The sequence below is a fragment of the Suncus etruscus genome, chromosome 7 (assembly GCF_024139225.1).
Source record: "Suncus etruscus isolate mSunEtr1 chromosome 7, mSunEtr1.pri.cur, whole genome shotgun sequence".
NCBI classification, from domain to species: Eukaryota; Metazoa; Chordata; class Mammalia; order Eulipotyphla; family Soricidae; genus Suncus; species Suncus etruscus.
The window spans coordinates 101173393-101197617 of record NC_064854.1 but is presented as its reverse complement, the minus strand read 5'-3'; the positions used below and the strand labels follow the sequence as shown (position 1 = coordinate 101197617).

The 24225-nt window shown below is 38.6% G+C and overlaps 1 protein-coding gene across 1 annotated transcript in view; it reads right to left on the bottom strand.

Moving 5' to 3' along the window:
• The window catches only part of EIF4E3 (eukaryotic translation initiation factor 4E family member 3), a 524040-nt gene that overhangs the window by 44960 nt on the left and 454855 nt on the right, over window positions 1–24225 (bottom strand). The gene's annotated exons all lie outside the window — the stretch shown is intronic.

Here is a 24225-nt window from a genome sequence, read left to right as displayed (position 1 = left end):
ATATGTATGTGTTGAAATAATTATAATCATGTGACTATGAGTGTTTATATGTAGGTATATACATATAAATATACACAATCTAAAAATGACAAATAACTATCCATGTAACACTTTCTCAAAGAATCCCAAGGATGGAGGTGCTTGCCTTGCATATTCTGATTCCCAGCACTACCTAACATCCCCTGAACACTGACAAGCAGCGTTCCCAGATCCCAGATCAGGAATATGATCTAAATACAGTCAGGTGTGGCTCAAAACGACCATCCCAAAAAAGGAAGAAAAACATTTTTTTTAGATTTTTTTCTTTATTTAAACATCTTGATTACAAATATGATTGTGATTAGATTTCAATCATGTAAAGAACACCCCCTTCACCAGTGCAACATTCCCACCACCAATGTCCCAAATCTCCCTCCATTCCACCCCACCCCCACCTGTACTCCAGACAGGCTTTCCACATTCACATGATTATGGTAGTTCTCAGTGTAGTTATTTCTTTTTTTTTTTTTTTTTTTTTTTGGTTTTTGGGTCACACTCGGCGGTGCTCAGGAGTTACTCCTGGCTGTCTGCTCAGAAATAGCTCCTGGCAGGCACAGGGGACCATATGGGACACCGGGATTCGAACCAACCACCTTTGGTCCTGGATCGGCTGCTTGTAAGGCAAACACCGCTATGTTATCTCTCTGGGCCCCAGTGTAGTTATTTCTATAACTGCACTCACCACTCTTTGTGGTGAGCTTCATGAAGTGAGCTGGAAGTTCCAGCCCTCCTCTAATTGTCTCTGAGGATTGTTGCAAAAATGACTTTTATTTTTCTTAAAACCCATAGATGAGTGAGACTATTCTGCGTCTCTCTCTCTCCCTCTGACTTATTTCACTCAGCATGATAGATTCCATGTACATCCATGTATAGGAAAATTTCATGACTTCATCTCTCCTGACAGTTGGATAATATTCCATTGTGTATATGTACCACAGTTTCTTTAACCATTCGTCTGTTGAAGGGCATCTTGGTTGTTTCCAGAGCCTGGCTACTGTGAATAGTGCTGCAATAAATATAGGTGTAAGGAAGGGGTTTTTGTATTGTATTCTTGTGTTCTTAGGGTATATCCCTATCAGTGGAACAGCTGGGTCGAATGGGAGCTCAATTTTCAGATTTTGAAGGAATCTCCATATCGCTTTCCATAGAGATTGGACTAGATGGCATTCCCAACAGCAGTGGATAAGAGTTCCTTTCTCTCCACATTCCCCGCCAGCACTAATTGTTCTCATTCTTTGTGATGTATGGCAATGTCTGTGGTGTGAGATGGTATCTCATCGTTGTTTTGATTTGCATCTCCCTGATAATTAGTGATGAGGAGCATTTTTTCATGTGCCTTTTGGCCATTTGTATTTCTTTATTATCAAAGTGTTTGTTCATTTCTTCTCCCCATTTTTTGATGGGAATAGATGTTTTTTTCTTGTAAAGTTCTGTCAGTGCCCTGTATATTTTGGATATTAGCCTCTTATCTGATGGGAAGAAAAACTTTTAACTTTTTTTTAAAAAAGATCATTTAGGGAGCCGGAGAGATAGCACAGAGGTAGGGCATTTGCCTTGCAGGCAGCTGATCCAGGGCAGAAGGTGGTTCGAATCCTGGCATCCCATATGGTCCCTCGTGCCTATCAGGAGCAAATTCTGAGCAGAGTCAAGAGTAACCCTTGAACGCTGCTGAGTATGACCCAAAAAACAACAAGAACAACAAAAATTATTTAGGACCTGAAAGATGATAGCACAGCATACTAAGCACAGGTTTTGCATGCAGGATACCTGGGTTTCATCTCTCCAACTCCAAGAATAACCAGGAAGTACTGCCTAGCACAGAAGCAAGTGCCTCAAACAAATAAAATGTTTCATTTGGGGCCAGAGAGATAGCATGGAGGTAGGGCATTTGCCTTGCATGCAGAAGGATGGTGGTTCGAATCCCGGCATCCCATATGGTCCCCCGAGCCTGCCAGGAGCGATTTCTGCGTGTAGAGCCAGGAGTCACCCCTGAGCGCTGCCGGGTATGACCCAAACACCAAAAAAAAAAAAAAAAAAGTTTTGTTTATCCTACATTCTACCAACACCCACCAACCAATGTAGTAAAAGAAATTCTAGCAGATTACAAAGGACTATTTTAGTTTTCCTAAAATCTGAAGCACTATGCATTACTCTCAAGGCAATAAAATTCAAATGCCTGATCACACACAAACCTCCCTCTAGAAGATCTAGAGACAACTGGAGGAATGTGAGTGAGAAGAGAGCACCCCTAGGCCTGCTAGTATGAAACAGGTCCTCTCAGACATGCAGAACCATCTTTGAAACAGCACATCAATTATGTAAGTGAAATAAATCAGAAGGCATCCTAGTCAAATGTTTGCAAGACTAAAATGATGACATATATATGCTTTTATATATATACGTTTTATATATATATATATATATATATAAACTCTACTGAGTCACTTCAAACTTTATATTTGATAATCCTTCATTTTGCTGTGAATTCACTACATGAGAAAGCTTTGAATCCATGTTTTTTTTTTGATGATTCATAAATATCTAACAATTGCCTATGAAGTTTCATATTGATCTGTTACTTCAAAGAAAATTAAAACATATGGGACTGGAAAGATAGAGCAATGGACAGGGTGCTTATTTATTTATTTATTTATTTATTTATTTATTTATTTATTTATTTATTTATTTTGGTTTTTGGGCCACACCCGACAGTGCTCAGGGGTTACTCCTGGCTGTCTGCTCAGAAATAGCTCCTGGCAGGCACGGGGTACCATATGGGACACCAGGATTTGAACCAACCACCTTTTGGTCCTGGATAGGCTGCTTGCAAGGCAAACGCCACTGTGCTATCTCTCCGGGACCCAAGGTGCTTATTTTACAGGCAGCCAACTTGGGTTTGATTTCTCTAGCCCATATGATTCCCTGAGCCTAGTAAGAGTGATCATCACTGAGTGAGCATCCCACTGGGTGTGGCTTCCAAAATAAAGATGATTAAGAGATAGACTAACTAGTGACCAAAAAAAAAAAAAAAAAAGAACAAAAAAACACTGAAGTCAAGTCTAATCAATATAATGTTAATAATTCTGATGACTTTTTCCATGTATGGGTTTTTTTCCTTCTAATTTTTATGTGCACTTGGCAATGCTATTTTCCCTGGGAGGGTGTGGGTATAAATTATGTAAAATAACATTTTTGTCAAAACCAAACTAAATGTTCTACCATATGGTCAAGATTGAGGTAAATCCTATTGCTATTGTTACCTGATTCCATTTTAAATGGAAATTGGTGTAAAAAGACCATTAATTTCAAGATTCTAGTATTTAAAAAAAAAACTACTTAACATTGCCTTAGGTTTACTTTGGTTTGGATACAAAATCTCAAATGTACAATGCTGTTTTGAAAGGAAAAGAATCAGGATTTTCTTCCATACAAGTTTTGTTATTAAAAAAATAGTCATAGTACAGTGGGTAGGGTGTTTGCCTTGCACCACCCAATTTTAATCTCAGATACCCCATATGGTCCCTTGAGTAAGACCAGGAATAAGCCCTGAGTTCGGCCAGGTGTCCCCCCACTCCAAATAAACACAAAGAGCAGACACCATATTCTTAACACTTTGTAAAATATAGATACCCCCAATTTTTCAATGTAGTGTGGTTGGAAATGGAAAGTGATCATGGTTTCAGGGCTCCCTAGCACTAATGGGAAGAACCCCCTTTCCCCAACAACAAAAAACAAAAACAGACACAGAATGACCATTGCAGACAAAAACAAAAAGTAAAATCATAATATTACACAGACTTTAAGGGAGCCCTGAAAGATAAAGGGGTTGAAGGTTAAATTCCACGAAAATAAAAGGGCCTTCAGCCAAAACGACCTCCGTCCTGTTGGTGTGATTTTTCTCTTAATCGGTCTAAGTTCTGAGGTTGTCTTTTAATACTGGAGTCCTCCCTACCCCCACTCAAAAAAAAAAACCCTCTGACATTTCAAATTTTATTTTTTCTAAGAAAAGCTTATCGGGAACTCACATGCTTCTCTAGTTACATATGAAAGAAATTGTACTCACATCAGCATTATCTTTATTTATCAATTCTCCTGCACACTGCCCCCTGGGTACTAGCAGTTCAAAAGTTCAAAAAGGTTTTTGAAAATAAACCAAGATAGAAAACAGGCACCAATTTCTATTTGGAACTTACATTCTCGTGCCTTCTAGCATTCTCTAGATGATGGATCAAGAGGAATGATAAAAGATAGAGAGTGAGGCAGCTGCCAGGGAAGGGTATCAGTTGGTGTGGATGGCATTTCTCATACTGACTGAAAAATTCATCTTGTCCCCACAAGCTATCAGGCTTAAGCAGTGGCCACATATCACACCTCTAGAGAAGGAGCTGCAAAAAGCCTGATCTCCTCAGTTATGTGTTTCTTCCCGATTTGTATGCTTTGCTTCTTTTTTTGTTTCCTATTGTTGCCAACACCCTGGGTCTCTGTTAGCCACTTGAGAGTGATGGCCTAGAGGGGCTCCAAATAGGTCTGTACCAGAAGAACGTTCTCTAGTTATCCAGTGATAGCTGCTTAGCTGGCTTTATTCATGATACCTATTTCTCCAAAGATAGACTATGTAAGTTTCATAGCCAGAGGTTAGACGGATGACTGGTAAAGTGATGTGTGTGCATGTGTGTGTCCGTGTGTGTTCATTTTATGACTGAAACTCAAATACAATCATGTCTGTAATCATGGTGCTTAAATAAGAATATTATTTAAAAAATAAAATGAAATATAAAACTTGAAAAAAAAAAAGAGATTAGATGGATGGATCTGTGGGCCAGCAGGTTAGTCCATGAGAGCACATATGAAAAAAATCACGCAAATGGAGGAAACATAGACTGAGACTAAAGGCTCAGCTAATCAAAGAAAAGGGCCATATAAAGAAAATAAGGAGAGGAAGGGACACAATCCTTAAAGGAGGAAAGAAGGCTAAGAAGAATGGCTCCAATCCATGTTGCTACTTGAAACAGAAGATGATGCTCTTGCTGTTTAATGAACATGGTGACAAAGGTCTCTTCAAATGAAATAAATGAACACAACACAACATGACTGACCTAAGACACCAGAACCATGCAGACTATTACTGAGAAAAGGGACATGGCCTATGTGAAATGCTAGTTCCTTGCCTGAGTCTTCTTCTCTATCTGCACTCCAGACTCTTTTAAGGGAAGGAATAATATTTTCCCACTATCTTCAAATGGGTATGGCTCTAACCTGGGGATCATTTGTCTAGACTTAGGGCAATTGCTAATAATACTACTTGGTAATATCTACGCTAAAGAATCTCTTGGCATACTAAAGATGTTTATTGCTGTAAAAGAAGTAATGTGTCTAGTAACATAAATACGTATAATTCATTGTTAAATATGTAGGCAAAGAAGATCTATATGCACTGACACAATCTTTCTCAAAATCAAGATTAAATAAAAAAGCATAAGGAATGCAATTCAATTTGGTGCTAAAACTATAAACCATACACTCAAAAGAGAGGCTATATAAGTAACTGTATAAAAATGGAATAGGGGCCAAAGAGAACACCGGGGAAGGTGCTTGCCTTGCAGGCAGCCAATCCAGAGCTAATTCCTGGCACCTCATAAAGCCCCATGAGGCCTACCAGGAATGATACTTGAGAACAGAGCCTGGTGTTAACTTGCACAGGTGAGTGTGGAATAAAAAAATGGAATCAGATAACCCAATCTACTGTTGGAATCTACTCCCGAGAAATGGGAAAAGGAAGTAATCAAGGGCATCTTGGCTATAAAAATCTTTTGTTCATTTTAGAAACATTAAGAAGAATTAGGTCGGGGCCGGGCGGTGGCGCTAAAGGTAAGGTGCCTGCCTTGCCTGCGCTAGCCTTGGACGGACCGCAGTTCGATCCCCCTGTGTCCCATATGGTCCCCCAAGCCAGGAGCAACTTCTGAGCGCATAGCCAGGAGTAACCCCTGAGCGTTACCGGGTGTGGCCCAAAAATCAAAAAAAAAAAAAAAAAAAAAAGAAGAATTAGGAAACAATATTTAAAATTATTATTCTAGGTAGAGAGAATACAAGTAACTGCCAATCTTCATATTGTCCACTAACTTTTATATACTAATTAAATCCTAAATATGGTTTGAAAAAACAATCCATTAGACTATCTCTTTACATATACTTCACCAAGCTTATTCTGCTCTTAGAGAAGATACTTTATAAGCAAAAGCAAGTTAATATATCAAAAAGAGAAAAATCAGTTTGGGGTGGTTTTATGTCTGTGTGTGGAACTGTTATAATACAAATTATCTGGAAACAGAATTAATCTAGTCAAACTTCACACACCTTAAGCATATCTCCCAAATTGATAAAATGGGAACTCAGTTATTTTCATTCTAATTGAGCCTAAACATTTTTTTAATTTTTATTGTGACCAAAGTGCATTACAAATCTTTCACTGCATCATTATGGTTCATAGTGACAATGAATGAGGGACATTCCCACCACCAGTGCTGTCCTCCCTTCACCCCTATTCCCAGCATGTATCCTCCTATATCTCCCTCCTTTACCCCCTAGAATGCTAGTGTAACTGGTCTCCACTTTACAACTTGTAGATTGAGCAACCATTCCACTGTCATTGGAGATAAAAAGGATCAGAAAAAAGGAAGAAAAAAATTTTGGTAACAACTACCAAAAAAAGAAAGAAGAGAGAAAAAAAAAAAAGAAAGAAAATGGAAGAAAAAAGAAAAAAAAAATACACCCGGCAAAGAAAAATAAAAAAAAAAATCACCAAATAATAACCACAAGAGTGAAAAAGAAAGAAAAAAGTGGAAGAAAAAAGAGAAGAAAAATAAAATCAAAATCTAACAAATCAAAACAAAACAAGAAAAAGAAGGGGTGCTGGAGTGGCAGGGTTTGGCGTTCCCCCACTTTTTTTTTTTTGCATAGGCACAGTAAGCATTGGGGAAGAAAGGGAATTCCCATGGCCTAAGAGAGTCAGGGTTTCTCCATCCTTGAAGCATACCATCATGGGATCAACCCCTGGCTCCATATATACTCATTACCCCATCCCAAAGAGCCTAAACATTTGACTCTCCCATAATGGCAAGACAAAAAAGCTTGCCTACACAGATAAACAGGACAAAGTTTTCCAAAGAAATATTCAGCCACCTTCATGGATGGGGCTAAATGACAAGGAAAGTTAAGGGCAGCACACATAAAAAAGTCAGAACATGGGTTGGAATTAGAGGACTACTGGTATGGTAAAGCCATGTCACTTTCTACACTTTCTATCCTTAAAAGAACACAAATTGTTGCCATATGAAGCAAAAAGATTTTTAAGATGACTAAATTCAATTTATTATTTTCCTTCAATATTTGATGCCCATGCTCAGAAAAAAAAACATGTTTTTCTGAAACACATGAGATTTACTATCCTGTTGTAAATACTTTAGAGGAGGGGGCAAAGAAGCACTGCCCTCCCCAATATATTAGATTATTTCCTTCAAAGACAGAACTCTGCTGTTACTTCCAATGTTAACTTCTTCCCAAGAATCAGACAGAGGAACAAGCGCAGGTTTTCCCAGTGACATTTGACCAGGTTTCTAAAAATGTTGTACAAAAGCCATTAAAGTACAGAAAGGAAACATAATTGTTGACTTTAAATATGCAGGCAAAAGTCCTGGTAAATAACAATAATTTGCTTGGAATATTGTTCCATAAGGCATTTCACGGAAATCCAGCATACAATTTGCAAGAAAGTGCAGGCGAATTAATTGTATACTTTCACCTTTTCTTCTCAGCTCACATATGAGAAGAATAACATTTTACCTCATACAGAGAAGCCTCATACACCACATAGGGTTTTGAAAAGAACCTAATCAATAGTATCAACTGAACCTGAGATTAGATTAAACGGCAGACAGAGGCAAACAGCCTATAACTGTTAAGAGTCATCATTCCCATGGCTTTCAACCTCCTTTTTCTTGGTGGCAGGCAACAGGGCAATGTGGTATATCGTGCAGAGACAGAATCCGGTATACAATGCCACCCCCAGTCCCAGACTGACACAGGTAATGGCTTATAAAAGATCTACAAAGGCGTCTCATGAATCTGCAGCCTCCAGTTTCCACAGCCCCACACATCTGTCCCCCACACTTATAGGGCCCTCTATTCATAGAAGGAAGGGAAAACCCCCAAACCAAAGAAAGCTCTAGAACCCACTAAAGGTTAGGGCTATTATTCCTATGGACCAGTTGCTTTCTTTCCTATTCTTCCCTTTCTCTGTAAAATGGGTATAGTGAAAAAATTCCTTAGGGAGGAAGTTGTGAATACAGGTAACACAAACCAGTCAGACTCTGCACTTAGTATATCTTTTCAGAAAATTTCTTTGTGCGTGCAATTAATTGCAAAAACAGTAAATGAAGAAACTAACACTTACAAATAATTACCATCCTCATATTCCAGAGGATAAGTTCATAGTAACCTATCCTATTAGAAATGAGGGCACAGAAACTAAAATATAGCCAAGTCACACTCCCGATGTCCCAGGAAACTGCTCAACAGGAAGCTAGAATTCTCTCATGCCAAAGCTTGTGCCCTAAACCAACATTGCACTTTTCTAGCTGAACATTGGTGTCTCTTACAGATCTTGCAAGATTCTAATGTTCAGACTACATGTTAGAGGCTAAATCTAGAGAATGTCTGGCTAGCAGGTTGTTTAAAGCCAAGTAAATTCTTTGGTCTGGCCCTGGAACATGACAAGGGAGATACACAAATTTCTCTATCTGGGCCGGAGAGATAGCATGGAGGTAAGGCATTTGCCTTTCATGCTGGAGGTCATCGGTTCGAATCCCGGCGCCCCATATGGTCCCCTGTGCCTGCCAGGAGCAATTTCTGAGCCTGGAGCCAGAAATAACCCCTGAGCACTGCCGGGTGTGACCCAAAAATCACACACACACACACAAAAAATTTCTCTATCTGTTGCCCACAATTCATTGCCTGTATTCTACAATTCATGAAAGATGTTAGAAATATACCAATGACCCTTGACAGAACAAAGTTCCCCATCCCTAAAACATAAATTGAATTTTCTGTGGCCCAGGGTCCCAGATACCAGCACTTTCAAAACTCTCCAGGAGATTGGAATGTGCCAACATATTTGAGAACTATTACAATTATCATACAATACACGGCATATGGAGCTGGAGCAATACAACAGCAGGTAAGGTGGTTCAATCTCTGGCATCCCATATGATTCCCCAAGCCACCAGAAGTTTCTGAGCTCAGAACCAGGAATCACCTGAGTGTCGCCGAGTGTGGCCCCAAAACAAACCAAAAGAAAGAAAAAGAAAGGCATCTAATACCAGACATGTGTGGTTTTTCTAATATATTAATTTTCCCATGTTGCTATATAACATTGCTCACAATAGCGAGCTGAAACATAAACTCTTATTACAGTAGAATACTGGGGGCTGAAATGTGCTTCTGTGAATTAAAACCATGGTGCTGGCAGTCCTGCATAATTTCTGGAGACCCTCAGAGAAAATAGAATCCCTGGCTTTTTTCCTGCTATTAGATACTGACTGCATTCCTTGGCTTGTGGGTCTTCCTTCTATATTCAAAGCCAGTAATACTGAGCATCATGCTGCCTTCTCTTTAGTTCTACTTCTTTAGTATCTATCTTCCCTCTTTGAAAATTATTACACTGTAATCTATGATTACACTGGCTTCTCTATGCCTATCCAGAATAATCTCCTTATATGCAAGGTTTCATGATTAGCAACCTAATTCTATCTTCAAATTTAATTCCCCTTTGCCATGTAAGAACATATTCCCAGGATCTACAGACCTGGATGAATCATCTTCAGGGGTTATTACTCTGCCCTCACTCAATAATTTTGCCTCCAGGCCAGAATCACAAGTAAAGAGACATGTTGGGAAGGTGACCTGATTGTGGCTCTCTTGGGAAACTCCAGCTTGCTTTCCAGTCTATGGGCACTATTTTATTTAACTCTGCAACTCAGGCATCAACTATAGTAAATGAAGCATAAAAGATGCTCCATAGATGTTTATGGAAGTAGGAAAGAAAAGGTATTATATTTCTCCCATCAGAACAGTTTATATTAGATATGCTATCACATTCAATAAGAGATAATGGCTGTTATTTCTAATTGAATACTCACATAAGAAATTTTCGTTCAATTCTAAATGCAGCAACTCCACTCAGCTCTCATGTTAGGAACTACATGCCACCGTTTCCCTCAGCACAAAGAAGCCTGCATCTAATTTTATAAGAGTTTGGAAATAATATGCCCTCTAACTTAAATTTTCTTTGCCAGGGGCCACCACAAAAACAAATTGCTTTCAGTGGGGTATTTTTCATTGGGTTGGTATATTGGGGCTTGTTAGTTTATTTTTTTTTCTGGACGAGAAGGGACACTTATTTTTTTAAATCATGTTTTTAATCCTTAAAAGACTAAAATAGTTCCATCCTTTCATAACCTGTCATCACGCATGTTTCTCTAAAATTAAACACATATGGCTCAAGCCAGAGTTACATTATGCACCATATTATGTAATTATCTTTTCAATTTATTACTCCTCAAAATAGAAAAAGATTAGCCCATGTTTCTTAAGTCTGAGTAAACATATGGCCTGAAGATTGTAAATGACATCCTATCTTTAAAAGAAGTTCCAAGACTAAACAACACACAATACTCCGTCCGGAAAGTCCGGAAAGGCCATATGTGATATCAGGGTTGTGAGATACAGAGCACTTTGTGTGTGTGTGTGTGTGTGTGTGTGTGTGTGTGTGCATATGTACACACAAAATCTAGCTTTCTGGCCATGTCTTTGATGCCATGAATGAATCCTTCCAGCCGATCATAAAACAACATAAAAAGAGGAACCAAAAATTTGCACATTTCAGCATTTTTGATTAACCTTTAAACTCAGGTGCTGTTTCATTGAGATTACATGGGAAAGGTCCCATTCAGTTGGCATTCACACAGAAAAAAATTTTGTCTTCCCAGATCAAGAGCTCTACCCATTTCTCTGGCAATCTTTATGAAACTCCTCTACCTGCTGCCCATTCCTCTTATCTAGTGATGACTACCCACTCTTAGGCCCTTGGCTTCATCAATATCCTTTTCTTTCTCATCAGGCAAAGAAATAGATATCGTCACCTTCACCAACTCCCTTGCCAGCATTTACACCAAACATTTTGTAGGCTCCCAGTAGCACACAGGTGTTGATGGCCTTACAAGATCCCTATTATCAAGTAGGGCTTTTTCAAGGAGATGTGCCACTTTAAGGCTTTCCCTTTCAATAGGCAAAAACAAATTTGTATATGGTTTCCAGGCATCAGGGAAATAAATCAGAGATGATTCATATTCAAATCAGTTTATTTTTTTATTCTATGTTGAGGAATATAAAAAAAATGAAAGGCTTTGAGGGTTTTCTGATGCTATGATACTCTCCTTAATCAGAAAGGTTAGCTGAAAAACATTACAAAATGAGAATGCATCAAGTTGAAAGCCAACTCATCAGACTTGCCCAGAGCTGTTACCACACACACATTCACATGGGATTTAAATATATATTCTGCTATGAGTGTCCAGCAGAAAACTCTGAATCTGAGAAGAGGTTTCCCAAATAAAATATAATCCCTACTGGATCAATATCAACAACTTGCAATAATATTGCAAAGTAAATTAGAAGACTCTGAACAACTGAAAGCATTGTATTGACTGATGTAGAACCTTTGGGTTGAGCGACTAAAACAGTTCAAGGATGTTTTGCATGATGCAATAGTTACTCATTTTCAGATCATACAGGCCATTAACAGAATGACTAGCATTTCGTCCTATTAAAACCAAAGCACAGCAGAACACAAGAGAAGCTGTTTTCTAATCCCTAGAATGAGACTTTTGTCCCTGAAAAGAAACGATTCATTTTGATAGAAAAGGATGTGTCTTAGAAGCAAAATCATTTAACAGATCTTTTGGGCTACACTCCATGTTTACTGAATCTTTGGAATCAGAAGAGCCATGTTTTTTGGCACCCATCTTTCAAAACAGATTGACAATGATATCCCCAGGGAAATGTAAGAGAGTCCAATCATGAGGAGACATGTTTAACTATGGGCTAATATAAATGACAGACTTTTTATGAGCAGAAAGTCATCACAGGGTAGATCCATTTGCTCTCATCTTTCTGGAATGCTCTTTTCCCACATCTCCTTGTGCACCTCCATTTCCATGTGCCACGGTTATTTCTTATCATTCCTAGATATACCCTTCACTCATATTCTCTTTAAGTAGGACTTCTGTCCTTCATTTGATCTTTTTCCTATACTACTTGCTACTATGAGATATTATTTAACTTCATCTTCTTTGTAAAAATATAAGTGCAATGAGAAGGTTTGTTCATCATGTGAAAGAGTAACTGCAATATGAGGCTGGCTTGGACAGTGGATGAATAAACAAGAGAATGAGTGAATGGATAAATGCCAATACAGCAGACTTTCCAGGCTAGGAATATGCTCATCAGCCAATAATCAACCACATAATTCCACAAAGGCTCACCTACCATAAGAATAAAGAAAGCTGACTCTAAGTTGTTTCCCTTAAAAGAAAAGGGACCTAGAACTGGAGGACAGTAGAGCTTTTAGGGATCAAGCCAAGCATATGCCCATCCTGGGTTCAATTTCATTGTCCTCAAGTATTGCGAGGTACAGTTCTGGATATGACTCTGGAGGTCCCCAGCTCTATGAAGGTTGTCCAGGTACCAATGAGCATGGCAGGGACCAAGTGTCACCTCAATAGGCCCTTTCTGAATCACAGGCCCTGCTCAATGGAAATCACAATTAGGGCACCCAGGCCTCCCTTTGCATTATTTTCTTTTTTTAAAGAAAATGCTCTCAGGCTATTCTCAAGAGAGTAATTTAAAAAGACAATGGGTACAGTCTGCAGTTTTTTCAACACTTCCTGGGTTTAAATCTCAGTTGGTCTACTTACAATCTGGTTGGTTAAAGCAAATGACTTCACCCAAGCCTCAGCGCTATAGATATAAAATATGCCAACCTAGAGGAGGGGAGGATACAATTCTTTATATCCTAGGGAAGGATACAATAAAAGACTTCAAGGAAGCCCTATGCCCTATACATAAGAATGTTTGCTATGAGTCTTTTGCTTACACAGTCTTCCACTTCCTGAAAAGCAAATGATTAGGGCCGGAGAGATAGCATGAAAGGTGAGGCGTTTGCCTTTCATGCAGAAGGACAGCGGTTCGAATCCCGGTGTCCCATATGGTCCCCTGAGCCTGCCAGGAACAAGTTCTGAGCGTAGAGCCAAGAGTAACCCCTGAACGCTGCTGGGTGTGACCCCCAAAAAAGCAAAAGAAAACAAAAAAGCGAATAATTAAAAGGCTAAAGAGAAGTTTTTGCTCGCTTACCCTTTTTACCCTTGTTGCTATTGTAAAAAAAACTGCAGCTCACACACATTTGATTGGGGCTCTCACTGGAGGACTCCCCCCCCCCCCAATACACACACACTTGGTATAGTATTCACATCAAATCCAGATGCTCATAGGAGCTTGCACAAATAGGCTGGGGGACTGTACTAATTAGTTGTGGTACTTGTGTACGTTCCATTGCCATGAGTACCAGAAGTCACACATGTGCTGAGCTCATCAGAGGTTACTAGGATACTATGCTGCTCACAATGTGCTGGGATGGAATTGAAAGCTTGGCGACATTACTCACATGTTTTTATTGTGTTGCACACTAGTGTTATACACTTTAGTTGTGGTGAGTGTGCACATTTGGCTGTGGAATAATGAAAACTGCACATTCGGTTGTAATGCTGGAGGCCCAGACAGCAAAGTCATGGAAGCATAGTTGGCTCATAGGAGTGAGTGGCACTGGAGATAAAACTCACAGCTTTTGTCATTGAGTTGTATTTGAGCCTGGAGAAAAGAAGATTTTGAAATATTATTGTGATTTTTTTAAGCTAAGTTAATTAACTACCTTTTTATCAAAAGGTGAAAAGTTTATTTCCATATCTAACTCTAAATATAGCATTTATAAATTTCAGGTAGGTTTATTCTTCCATTTCAAATATTCTTCTACTCCAACTAGAAAGGTATGGTACAAGTTTTATCTGACATTTTTGACATTATTTTTTCAAAAGAGAGGTTGCTTTCTTTCATATATCAGAGGATGCATACTTGCACTTGGGGGCCCAAAACCATATTTTTCCATTTTAAGTATACCCCCTCCACTCTAATCAATTCTTCAATTATGCTCTTACTAAATTTAAAAACAAATATTAAACATTGCTCTGATTACTTTTACATTTTCTCCAATGTAGACTTCCATGATTCTGATAACTTTGAGGATATTTAAGGAAGAATCTTAGTCTTAAGATTAATCTAAGTCTTAAGATAGTTTTAAGAAAAGACTATCTTTTACATAATGCTTTGTTTCAAGATTCATTCCCTTTTCAAAAGTAGAATACATACAGTTTCATCCATTACATTAAAAACAGAATGCTTTATTCTGAAAGTATTTTTCATAAATCTATCTGAGGAATAACTGTTAACCTGTTTTCTCACTGAGAGTTCATACTGAAATCTATGGAGATATTCTGAGTCCTTTATGTACGAAGGTGGGAGTGTTTCCAGGGGCAGGAAGCACTGGTGACTTCAGTTGACTGACCCGGTGCTTCAATACAAAACCCAGAGGTTGAAAAATTGGGGCCACTTGGGCCACCGACAATGATTCTTGTGACAGAGGCTTTCTAAAATGTATAGCAGACAGGACAAAAGAAATCTTGATTCCAAAAGATGAAAAGTTATGAAAATTTTGCTTTAAAGGCTTCACTGTTCATATACTTCTATGCATAGACATAGTAGAGGTAGTATACTATCTAGGGTTAAGACATGAAGTTAAATATTTTTTTAATTCATATACATTAAGTAGCAACAGTGGCATTTGGACACAACATATTATGCAAGATTTCTACACATTTGGTCCACCCTCCTAGAGTGATCCCTAAGTGAGCATCTGGAGTAAGTAAGCTTTGAGCTTTGCTGGGAGTGGCACAAAAACAAACAAAATAACATTGAAAAGAAACTAGAAAGGAACGGGGATGGAGCAGTAGCACAGCAGGCAGGGAGTTTGCCTTGTAAGCAGCTGACCCTGGTTCAATCCTCAACATCTCAAATAGTCCCCCAAACACCACTAGGAATGAAATCTGAGCAGAGCCAGGAGTAACCCCTGAGCACAGATTGGTGTGGTCTAAAACCAAACCAAACCAAACCAAACCAAAACAAAACAAAACAAAATAGACAGGAAAGCGGGTCCAAGCAACACTACAACAGGTACGTGTTCTCTTTGCATGCGGTCATCCTGGGTTCAATCCCCAGAATTCCATATGGTTCTCCAAGTACCTATCAGTCTTCACAGATTTGTCCTCAAAATCAAATAAATAAATAAATAAGAATAAATATATGCAGGATTAAATATGTTTGTCTAATTAAAATATTGTCCTGCTTAATATATACAAACTAGCTGAAGAATTAAATGTACCACCTGTCCACACACTGTAAAAGTAAAAATTAAAAGTAGGAATTTCAACAGGTTTATTTACTGATATATAGGAATTACTGCTTTATATAAAGAACTCCCTCCATCGTTTTGAAAATAATACGTGGAAATGGCAGGAAGAGGGCTGGGGGTTAAAGAAAGTCAACTAGCTATTCAGGTCATTAAAACTGGTGCATATCTTAAATAGTCAACTAATCAGGAACTGGCTAAATAAGTGACCATACATCATTATGATGCAATGCTGTACTGCTATTTAGTATTATATAATATCTACATTCATTATTTAACTAAAAGTATTTATACTTTTATATACATATATGTATATATACATATATATATTGCAGACAGGAGTGTGTGTGTTTATATATAGATGTATGTATATATAATGCCTTTTTTTTTAACTTTTTTTCTACTTCTTTAATTTCTAACACCTCTTCCCTTACTGGATTCCCAACATTTTTAATGAAAATGTTCAATGACTCATAAAAGTTGAAAAGACTGTAATTTATTCATGCCCCCACTTCTCAGAAGTTACATATTAGCATTTTTCTCCACTGGACTTACCATCTATCTCTCCCATCTATTCTACATTTTGACACAAATCAGAGTAACTTCCACAATATATTTTAAATGGAAAATAAAAATTACCAAACCACATGTACAGTATGATCTCATTTTTTAAAATACATATGGGTGTGTGCATTTACATGCCTAAAAACAAGAAAAAAAACAATGAAAGGAAATACCACAAAACATTACTAATCACAAACTGTAACATTTTCCCTCTCATTATCTCTGGACAATTTTTTTTCCTTTTCTTTTTATTTTTTGTGCAATCAGCATTTCTTCCGGGTGAAACGGATAAGTAATTAGGACCCCTGAGGTAAGGATGAGATGAAGAAAACAAGGGAGGCAGGTAAGAGGAGGCAGGAAGATAGATTTCAATATCTTATCCTAAGAAGTGGTTTCTGTGTGAGAGTCACCTACAGAAGTATTGACTATCAAGGGCAAAATAAGGCAGCAGAGAAAAAGCCCACCACCAGGCAGTCCCCATGGCCATTAAGATCACCTAACGTAAGATGACTTCTTTTTCTTTAGAAGTCTAAAACAGGGGCCGGAGAGATAGCATGGAGGTAAGGCACTTGCCTTGCATGCAGAAGGATGGTGGTTTGAATCCCAGCATCCCATATGGTCCCCCGAGCCTGCCAGGAGCGATTTCTGAGTGTAGAACCAAGAGTGACCCTTGAGCATTGCTGGGTGTGACCCAAAAACAAAAGCAAAAAAGAAGTTTAAAACAATTTTCTATCAATTCCCTAAGCCATCTATGGAGAGCCGGGAGTCATTCCTGTACAGGCTCATACTTGTGCCCAGGTATCACAAACAATCCATTAGGTCAGGTTTCCACTGTATACATTTAACAGGCCATGATTTGGCTCACCAGGCTCAGAAACCAGGAAGCACTAGGTCAGCTCCATATGGGGCCCATACTTAGGTATTCAAAGGCCAAAGCTTCTATACCATAAAGAAGCAACCAGCTCTACAGAACCTTTGCTATCCAACTAGTCTGCTTATGTGGACCTTAGTCAATCTTCCACCCAACACATCTGTCTGTCAAATCAAGGAGTTGCTAAATATGATACAATTCAAACTTCAAATTATTGAAACTGGAGAATAAAAAGGGGATTTCTTTTGTTCTGAGACCTGTTTTATTTTGGCAGCATTTCAGGTCTCCAAAGAACCCGCTATTCCTCTGAGGGAGACAAGGAGGAAAGGCAGGAGAAGAGAAAGCAAAGATCTCAATCACAAAGGTCACTCCTGACAGATTTTCTATAAATATATAAACAAGAATGGGGAGGATAACAGAATACACAAAATATACATAATAAATCAGTCATTCAATAAGAAAAACTTACTGATGGATTGACAGGAGAGGTTCGTTTTTAAATTCTTCATCTGGCTTCACATCAATGACATATCGCCACAGTCTCATTCATATCACTGTACTTCCAGGATTTCTATGTGTTGCTTACTGTTTTTTAATTAAAATGAATTCCAAAAGTATGCTAAAATCACAACTTATCAAAAAATATTGTGTCTAGAGAGACAGTTCAGGTGATAAGGCAAGTTAAAGTTAACACTGGTTCTATAGTCTACATAAGATTTTCCAAGATTGCCAGCAGTGATCCTTAAGCAAAGAACCAGGAGTAATTCCTGAGCACAGCTAGATATGACCACTCAATCCGACCCCCAAAAAAGAAATTCATTTATATTTGAAGAGAGCCTGAATCAATATTCACTCTTTAAAAGAGTTACCTAAGGGGCCCGGAGAGATAGCACAGCGGTGTTTGCCTTGCAAGCAGCTGATTCAGGACCAAAGGTGGTTGGTTCGAATCCCGGTGTCCCATATGGTCCCCCGTGCCTGCCAGGAGCTATTTCTGAGCAGACAGCCAGAAGTGACCCCTGAGCACCGCCGGGTGTGACCAAAAACCAAAAAAAAAAAAAAAAAAAAAAAAAAAAAAAGAGTTACCTAAGAACCTTGTCAATCTCCCCTAATAATACAAATATCCATAAAGAACAGCCTTCATGACTAGATAGATCTGCACCCTATTTATTAACCTGTGTCCCATCCCTTGGAAACTATAGGCACTGTGTAAATCAGAAGCCATGAGAAAGAAACCAAGTGTGGCTCAAGTTGTTTTTTTTTAAGGGGCTATTTCATTTTCCCTGAAATCACCTATTTGAAGGTTCATAAACAAAGTAACACAGAGTTATGTGTAAATCAGTGACTTAAAACATATATAAACCTTAAGCATGGCCATAACTTTTAATCTGTAAGTTATTAAAAATTTTGATTATCTGGAGCCAGAGCGATAGCACAGTGTGGGGCATTTGCCTTGCATGAGGCCGATCTAGGACAGATCTTGGTTTGATCCTGCGTCCCATATGGTCCCTCAAGCCAGGAGCGATTTCTGAGCCAGGAGTAACCCTGAGCATCACAGGGTGTGGGCCAAAAAGCAAAAAAAGGAAAAAAAAATCCAATTATCTATATATGAAATATCTCAAGTGTACATGATGTCATGTAAACTTTATATATATATATATATATATATATATGTATATATACAAAAACATGGTTTTTAAAACTGGGTCTTTGGGTCTTTCATTTGAGAGTCACTATTTATACAAATAAAAAAGCAGAATGTGGGAGCCATAAGGGAAGTTAAGATATCAGATAACCAAACTCTCCTTTTCCACAGATAAAAACATTGAGGCTAAGAGACATTAACTAGCTTGTGAATACTAAATGATCCCACAATACCAAGGAAACTGAGAGACAGACGTATTGGTAGGAAATATAAGTGCATGCAGAAAACTAAAAACTTTGTTGTAGTATTGCTTTGTTCAGTATAAGCTTCAATATCTAATTTTGGGTCTGTGATGATCAAATTGTCATGATCACAAACTACCCTTAATCTCCAAAAAAAAAAAACAACACTTAATGAGCATGCACCCCAAAGAACCTCATGAAACACAAAGACAACTTCAGAAAAAGTGATAGAGTAAACCACTTAAAGAGTAACCACTTGGTTTAAAAGTAAACCACTTGATTTGGTTTTAAAACAGGGTTTCAAAAGGGCTCAATGCTTTGCACATTGGGGGCCAAGGTTTGATTTCTGGCATTGCAGAATCCCCCAACCATCCTGAGGAGTGATCCCTAAACACTGCCTGGTGTGACCCAAAAAAAAATCAAAATCAAAACCCAAAATAACAATAAGAGAAAGTCTAGACTTTAGCAACTTAAAAAACAGGTACAAAAGAACAAATACTATCCATATACTATTTACTACAGAAATGTATATTAAGGATTTACTTTGTTCTAGGCATTGGGTTTAGAATTAGAATATAATAGCATACATAGAGTTATATTCTTGTTTATTGGAGTGACTATGTCATTAATTAACATTACCATAGAAACAAATATACCTATAACCTAGGGCTTGAAAAACAGAACAAGGACCAAAGGCAGATGCTTTCCATAGGTTCAACCCCTGTTCCTACAGAGCCTTTTTGAGCATGCCTGGGTAAAGTCCTGGTGGTATCCAAAGACTTTGGCACTACAAGACTCAAGAAAAAGGGAACTTGTTGCTCAGTTGGCTGAGTTTCACTGGGAGTTACCTCAGTACCACTGGAAAGTACCCTCCATTCCCCCCATCCAAAATAAAAGATGCATATAATCTGGATAAGAAATGAGTGCCACAAAAGTCAATTATCTGGGGCCAGCCAGAAAAAGGCTTAGGTGAAGCATGACATAGTTAGAGAAATCAAAGAGGTCTTCCTTTAGAAGGTGACAATTGAGCTGGGAGAGAAAGGACAGGTAGGAAGCAACCAGGTGAAGAAGAGATGGGATGGGAAAAACTATTTCAGGTAGAAGTAAAATAATAATATGGTCCTATGACCCCAAGGAGCAGAGTCAAAGATAATCAGGTAATAAGAATAGGAAAGCAGAAGGGTAGGGAATGAAGCACTGAATAAAAATGAAGAGGCTGAATCCACACTATCTCCCATAAAGATACTATACCATAATTGTCATACAGTATTTTAAAAGCAGCCAGAGGTTAGTGAAGGGATTCCAATATGGTGAACAGTAAGTGCCACATGATTCAATCTGCATTTAAGAAGAAAAAATTCACTTAGATTGCTGAAGACAGGGCAGACTGCTGAGGGACTAGTTAATTTGAACAGAAATAGTAGTATTCACTGGTTTCTGTGGAAATTAGAGCAAGTTCCACAAAACTCACAACAATTCTTCAAATATGTGGAAGGCAACAACAATCTGAGCTGGAGTTAAAAATGAGCAGGCCGTCAAGGCAACAGGGTCAAACCCTGGATCCTCAGGGCTTGTTCAATAGGCCACAGGATGCAAATAAATATTTGAATCTCCATTCTGCTCACCATGGAACTCACAGATGAATCGTTTATTCCAGCACCTGTTTCACATTGGCTGTATTTCATCATTATTGATTTTCGACTTCCAATCATCTCTGCATCTGTGCTTGCAGACTAAGACTTGTAAGATCAGACTTTCCAAACCCAAATCATAAATAAAGTATTCCAAACTGTCCTAAAAATATGCACTAAGCTTCTGGCCACTCTCTTCTAGCAGAAGCTAAGAGTGGAAGTGGGAAATAATAAGACCTTCCATGCAAGGCTGTAGTAGCAGTGCTTATTTTTCAAAAATCCACCATCAAATTCTGTGATTTTTTTTCTTTCATGTCTGGGACAATACCAAAAAATTCTGTTTCTAGTTTTTAAGACACAAAAAATTAGTTTTATCTGGCACTAACTTCCTTTTCATCCAAGTGACAGAAACCAGTTAATGTATCATTTTATTTTTCTCTGAAGATCTACAAGTGAAGCAGAGCAAACTGAGCTGGCCCTAGAGCAAAGCTTGGACAGAGCTGAGGTTGTTGGGTTTAATTTGGCCAAATAAAGGAACTTTCAACGCAATGAGCATTTGGTCTGCGTAGTTGATTCATTTCATATTGCAGATCGAGGACACCAGCAGTACTGTTTAGAAAAACTGGCAATGCTGTTTAGACAAACACCCCCGAGAAGACAGACTGGATAGGAAATGTGGTCTGTTGCACTGTTATCCTAGATTTTTTTTTCCCTCTTCTTCCTTCCCTCATGAGTGCTTCTCATGTAATTTTTACTCACGAAGTTGCCAGTGTTAATTTCTACAGGCCAAATTTGGCTCACTTATTCCCTGCCAATTCCACAGTCAAATTGTATGTGTGTGTGTGTGTGTGTGTGTGTGTGTGTGTGTGTGTGTGTGTGTTGTGTGCGCGCATACGCGCGTGCATGTGTGTGTGCATGTATTTGTTCCTTATGAATTGCACCTAAAGCCAAAGGAATTTCTGTGGCCAGAGATGGGAAAAGAATATAGACAGCATCACACTTGGGTATCTCTAATGACAAAAATCTGTCTCTATTAGCAAAAACAATCAAACTCTCTGAGCTGGCACAGGGCTCCAAGCAGCAAGATGCATGGATCCCCACAGAACCTTTAGAAGGATGTGTCAGAGCAGACACAGAAAGGCAATTTGCATATCTCCAGCATAGGGGAAACGAAACACAGCAAAGGCTAACTGGCATTTTTCTTAACTCTTTTTTTTTTTTTTTTCTTCACAAACTCCCCAAATTAAATGCATCAGTCACTTCAGGGAGAGGCACGTCAGAGACAGAAAATAAGAGTTTGTTTCCTTTTCTTTTATATATATATATATATATTTTTTTTTTAAATGTAGTCTTTTTTTTTTTTTTTTTTTTTTTTTTGTGGTTTTTGGGTCACACCCGGCAGTGCTCAGGGGTTATTCCTGGCTCCATGCTCAGAAATTGCTCCTGGCAGGCACAGGGGACCATATGGGACGCTGGGATTCGAACCAATGACCTTCTGCATGAAAGGCAAACGCCTTACCTCCATGCTATCTCTCCAGCCCCCTTTAAATGTAGTTTTTAAAAAATACATTATTTTGGGGGCCAGAGCAGTGGCACAAGTGATAAGGTGTTGGCCTTGCACGCGCCAGCCTAGGACGGACCGCGGTTTGATAATTTGATATTCTATATGGTCCCCCAAACCAGGAGCAATTTCTAAGCACATAGCCAAAAGTAGCCTCTGAGCACCACCGGATGTTGCTGAAAAACCAAAAGAAAAAAAACCCAAAATTATTTTGAAGATAAAAATGAATTAGATTTTCTCTTTTTTTGTTGTTTTGTTTTGTTTTTGGGTCACACCTGGCAGTGCTCAGGGGTTACTCCTGGCTCAGAAATTGCTCCTGGCAGGCTCGGGGGACCATATGGGATGCCGGGATTCGAACCACTGTCCTTCTGCATGAAAGACAAATGCCTTACCTCCATGCTATCTCTCTGGCCCTGGATTTTCTCTTCTGTTCAAAATAGATAATGAAGTATTAACCATCAGAACTACAATATTATGTTATGCCTATATCAAATGCCTAAAATCCAAAGATGAATATAAATTTTACACCAAAAGACTAATTTGGGCAACAGCCATCTTAATATCCAATTCCAGTTATTCACTTGAGGCCAATATCACTGTAAAGAATTAAGAGAGCATCTACTAAATCAGTAATAGCTTTTAAAAAGCTTATTGTAAGAATTTAAGCATCAGAAGTTAATGACACATAGAAGGAAAGAAAGGGGAATGAATGAAAGGGAAACAATGAAAGACAATCTCCAGCTCTTCTGTGCTGTGCTGCATTTTCGGCCTGATTTCATTCTGTGTGTGGCTCATCTGTGGATGGCCCTGCTTTTCGTGAGCCTTCCATGGAGGTGAGTTGACTCTTTATGAAATTGAACAAACGAAAACACTTCCAAATAGCTTTTATGAAGCCAACATCACCTTGATACCTAAACCAGACAGAGATGCTACCAAAAAAGAAAATTACAGACCAATATCACTGATATTGAATACAGATGCAAAGATCCTCAACAAAATCCTGGCAAATAGGATTCAATGCCTCATTAAGAAGATCATCCACCACGACCAAGTAGGTTTCATCCCAAGAATGCAAGGCTGGTTTAACATCCGTAAATCTATCAACATAATACACAACATCAACAACAAGAAAAATAAAAATCACATGATCATATCAATAGACACAGAGAAAGCATTTGATAAGGTCCAACACCCATTCTTGATCAAAACTCTCAGCAAGATGGGAATGGAAGGAACCTTTCTCAATATAAGGCCATCTACCACAAGTCAGAGGTAAATATTGTCCTCAATGGAGAAAAACTGAAAAACTCTAAAGACTGTCCTCTCTCAGGACTCCTATTCAACATAGCACTGGAAGTACTTGCTAGCACAATTAGGCAAGATAAAGATATCAAGGGAATCCAGATAGGAAAGGAAGAAGTCAAGCTCTCATTGTTTGCAGATGACATGATACTCTACTTAGAAAACCCTAAAGATTCTATAAAAAAGCTTCTAGAAATAATAGACTCATATAGCAAGGTGGCAGGCTACAAAATTAACACACAAAAATCAATGGCCTTTCTATACACCAATAGTAATAAGAAATGAACATTAAGAAAACAACCCCGGGGCCGGAGATATAGCACAAAGGTGTTTGCCCTGCAAACAGCCAATGCAGGACCAAAGGTGGTTGGTTTGAATCCCCGTGTCCCATATGGTTCCCCGTGCCTGCCAGGAGCTATTTCTGAGCAGACAGCCAGGAGTAACCCCTGAGCACCACCGAGTGTGGACCAAAAACCAAAAAAAAAAAAAAAAAGATAAGAAAACAACCCCATTCACAATAGTGCCACACAAACTCAAATATCTTGGAATCAACTTGAATAAAAATGTGAAGGACATATACAAAGAAAACTATAAAACTCTGCTCCAAGAAATAAGAGAGGACACGTGGAAATGGAAGCACATACCCTGCTCATGGATTGGCAGGACTAACATCATTAAAATGGCAATACTCCCCAAAGCATTGTACAGATTTAATGCGATCCCTCTAAAGATACCTATGACATTC